The 4,557-nt window shown below is 53.7% G+C and overlaps 1 long non-coding RNA gene across 1 annotated transcript; it reads right to left on the reverse strand.

Moving 5' to 3' along the window:
* Positions 1–3,489: 3,489 nt before the first annotated feature.
* LOC136571171 (uncharacterized) lies at positions 3,490–4,299 on the reverse strand. The gene is made up of 3 exons (XR_010785675.1): positions 4,269–4,299; positions 3,830–4,033; positions 3,490–3,749 (listed from the first exon to the last, which is right to left on the reverse strand). It is a non-coding gene; the product is annotated as an uncharacterized lncRNA (long non-coding RNA).
* Between the last annotated feature and the right edge of the window lie 258 nt (positions 4,300–4,557).

Consider the following 4,557-nt stretch of genomic DNA (forward strand, 5'->3'; position numbering starts at 1 on the left):
TGCTAAGACTGGTGCCAAGGTTTCTGACAGGCCCCTCAAAGGGCTATGATAAAAGACATGAGATATCCAACAACACAGAATACACAAAAGACAAGGGACACAATACACACCGGGACTGCTCTGCCCTGCTCACCTCAGCACTGGGATCAAAAGTGAGATTTTGCTTTTATGGGGCCTAAGGGGCCACTTCATGGACACTCCTCACCGCCAAAGAGGACTCAAACCCCCCCCTCCCAGTAATTCCCAAACCAGCACCCTGCTTTCATCCCCCATGGGGGTCGTGGCCCTCTACTTCTCTCTCAGACATCCGGGGATGCCGGTCTCAGGTGCGAAGAAAGGAAACCTCGTCAGCCGGGAAGGTCCTGCTGGCACCAGGCTGGTGTCTCTTAGACAGCTATATTAAAGAAAACCAAACATCAAGGCCGGATCGTGGCACCACATCGGCCAAAACCCCACAAGCCTGCGACTCACCCTTCTCCTAAGAAGGCCCGGCTCCTCGGGCCGCACGCTCCGGCCGCGCTCGGAGGCCGACGCCGTCGTCGTGGGGTACGCCTGGGTTAAGAGGACAGGAGGTGACGTGGCATTGCTGAAACCTGAGCGGACCCTCGCTCCTCCTCCCTACTTCCCTGACTCACCGCAACTCCACGGCAGTTCCTGATGGCTGCCTGGAACGCAGGGCTCGTGAGAGCGGCAAACCCGGTCCGTCGGCCCGTTGGGGATGGGAGCTTGGCATGCTCCGAGCAGATGGCCTAAGGAACAAAAACGAGAATGGAGACTTAGACTTGCCCCAGGAATTGAGACCTCAGCAACAAGCAAGGCTACTGCTCACTGCTCACCTTACCCTCTTGCACTTGACTGCTGAGATCCAGCTATACTTCCTAAAAATAAAGACAAAGAACAGCGCTGTAACAGGGCCACACTTGACACTCCCCCTGCACAGACAAATGGTGACGGACCTGCTCAGGGGAACCCCCTCACCCAGGAGGGGGTGCTCTGCCGTGGATGCAATGCATCTGCACCTGCAAGAGAGTTAGAACATATGTCAAACACCTGCAGGATGACTCAAAAGCTGCAAACACCTTATATCAATCTAGGAACAGCATCTAGAGTCCAAGTACACCCCACATGAAAAATTTCAACCCCCCAGGGCTTGTCCTATTACACCAGGCTATGCGGCAGGGCAGAGCAGCTCCGGCACAAATATGTGCGGACACCCGTGACACAGGACACACAGGACACGACAAACAATGGGCACACAACACGGACAGAAATCTCTTGGCAAAAAAGATAACTGCAAGGACCGAGAGCATGCCAAATGAGATGACCGAGGTGAGACTGATGGCAAGCTGACGTGGCTCAGAAAACCCTGGAGGAACAAGATGCTAACTGAATGATTTATTCCAAGAACTGCAAATATGGATGCCCGAGAATCCTACGGTCAGAAGCCTCTACCTGTCCTCACATTCTTTCAAGCCCTAATCTGCCATAATGGATCCTGGCAGGGCATAGTTGTCTGTACAGCTCAGAACAAGACCTGACAAGACATCTGACCGGATGCTTCCAAAGAGAGATGCAATTCTGATACATGTCTGAGCTCCCCAGGCAAAGGTTGTATGGCATGGGTGGCAGACCAAGAAATGCAGAGATCACAGAGGATAAGAACAATGCCAAGGTTTCTGACAGGCCCCTCAAAGGGCTAAGGTAAGAGACATGAGATACCCAAACAACACACAAGGCACGATAGACAAGGGACATAATACACACCGGGACCGCTCTGCCCTGCGCACCGCAGCACTGGGATCAAAAGTGAGACTTGGCTTTTATGTGGCCTAAGGGGCTGCTTCATGGACACCCCCCCACCTCCAAAGTGGACTCAAAAACCCATCCCAGTATTTCCCAAACCAGTACCCTGCTTTCATCCCCCCTGAGGGTCCTAGCCCTCTACTTCTCTCTCAGACATCCGGGGATGCCGGTCTCAGGTGCGAAGAAAGGAAACCTCGTCAGCCGGGAAGGTCCTGCTGGCACCGGGCTGGTGTCTCTTAGACAGCTATATTAAAGAAAAACAAACATCAATGCCGGATCGTGGCACCACATTGGCCAAAACCCCACAAGTCTGCTACTCACCGTGCTCCTAAGAACGCTCAGCTGCTCGGGCCGCACGCTTAGGGCACGCTCGGAGACCGAGGCCGTCGCCACAGGGGATGCCTGGGTTAAGAGGAGATGAGGTGATTTGGCACGGCTGAAACCTGAGTGGACCCTCGCTCCTCCCCCCTACTTCCCTGACTCACCACAACTCCTCAGCACTTGCCGGAGGCCACCAGGATGGCACCTTTAAATAGAAAAGTTCAGGGCTTCATCACCAAGTCCTGTAATGCATCCACAGGGCTCACATTTGCAGGAAACCCGGAGCATCGGCCGGCTGGTGACGGGGGCTCGGCATACTCCGAGTGGATTGCCTAAAGCGCACAAACGAGAATGGAAGCTTAGAGCTGCACCAGAAATTGAGACCTGAGCAATAACAACTGCTTCTCTCCACTGCTCACCTTGACTGCTGGTATCCAGATTTGCTTCCTAAAAAGAAAGACAAAGAACAGTGCTGTAACAGATGCATCATTTACACTTCTGCTGCAGAGACAAACGGGGCCTCACCTGCGCGGGGGAAACCCCTCACCCGGGATGGGGCCCTCTGGCACACATTTAATCCATCTGAATCTGAAAAAAAAGTTAGGACAAAACTCAAACTGTTGCAGGATAACTTAGGAGCTCCAGACGTCTTGTGTCCATCTACAAATCCCATCTAGAGTCCAACTACACCCCACATTACAAACTCCCAGGGACTTCCCCTATTGCACCGGGCTATGCGGCAGGGCAGAGCAGCTCCGGCACAAATGTGTGTGCTGACACCCGTGACACGGGACAGGACGCGACAGACAGGGGGGACACAACAGGGACAGAAAGCTCCTGGCAAGGAAAGTGGCTGCAGGGACTGAGAGAATGCAAAAGGAGATGACCGAGGTGAGACTGATGGCAACCTGATGAGGCTCAGAGAACCCTGGAGGAAGATGCTGGCTGAAGGATTTATTCCAAGAACTGCAAAGATGGATACCCAGGAATCCTACGGTCAGAATCCTCTCCCTAACCTCGCATTCTTACAAAGCCTAATCCGTTGAAATGGAGCATTGAGGAGCACGGCTGTCCGTGCAGCTCAGAACAAGACCTGAAAAGCCACCCGACTGGATGCTTCCAAAGAGAGATGCAATTCTGATGCCTGTCGGAGCTACCGAGTCAAAAGGTCAATGGTCTGGGTACCAGGCCAAGGAATGCAGAGATTACAGATGCTAACAGTGATGCCAGGGTTTCTGCTTGGCTCCTCAAAGGCCTAAGGTAAAGGACATGACACATCCAACCACACAGAACACTCAATAGACAATTGACACAGTACACACCGGCACTGCTCTGCCCTGCGCACCTCAGCACTGAGATCAAAAGTGAGACTTTGCTTTTATTTCCCCCCCAAGCCTAAGGGGCCGCTTCGTGGACACCCCTGTCTCCAAAGCGGACTCAGAAACCCCTCCCGGTGGGTCCCTGCCCTGCGCCCTGGTTTCATCCCCTCTGTGGGTCGTAGCCCTCTACTTATCTCTCAGGCATCTGGGGATGCCGGTCTGTGTCAGGTGCAAGGGAAGGCTGCCTCGACAGCTGGGAAGGTCCTGCTGGCACTGTTGTTAAACAGCTTCCTGTTGTTTCTTCGTCTGCTCCAATAAAGAAAACGAAATATCAATGCATAACCTCAGCAGCACATTGGCCAAAACCCAACAATTCTGCCACTCACTCTTTTCCCAAGAATGCCCGGCTCCTGGGGCCGCACGCTTCAGCCACACTCGGAGGCTGACGCCATCGTCGTGGGTACGCCTGGGCTAAGAGGAGACGAGGTGATGTGGCGCTGCTGAAACCTGAGCGGAGCCTCGCTCCTCCTCCCTACTTCCCTGACTCAACGCAACTCCTCGGCCATTGCTGAAGGCTGCCCTGGTGACACCTTTAAACAGAAAAGGCAGAGGCTTCATCGCCGAGTCCCGTGATACTTCCCCAGGGCTCGGGAGAGCGGCAAACCCGGCGCGTCGGCCGGTTGGTGCCTGGGGCTTGGCGTACTCCGAGCGGATTGCCTAAAGCGCAGAAACAGGAACAGATGCTTAGAGCTGCACCAGAAAGTGAGACTGGAGCAATAACAACTGCTTCTGTACGCTACTCAGTGCTCACCTTGCCCACCTCACCTTGACTGCTGATGTCCAGCTTTACTTCCTAAAAAGAAAAAGAACAGAGCTGTAACAGAGTCACACTTTACACTCCCCCTGCAGAGACAAACGGTGACTGACCTGCTCGGGGGAACCTCCTCACTCGGGATGGGTGGATGGATTTTGCCCTGGATTTTATCCTTCTGTGTCTGAAAGAAAGCGAGGACAAACGTCAAAGGGCTGCAGGATATCTTCACAGCTCCAAACATCTTCTGTCTATCTAGGAATATCATCTAGAGTCTGGCAACACCCCACAAACTGCCTGTCC

Source organism: Molothrus aeneus, unplaced genomic scaffold (assembly GCF_037042795.1).
Source record: "Molothrus aeneus isolate 106 unplaced genomic scaffold, BPBGC_Maene_1.0 scaffold_80, whole genome shotgun sequence".
NCBI lineage: Eukaryota > Metazoa > Chordata > Aves > Passeriformes > Icteridae > Molothrus > Molothrus aeneus.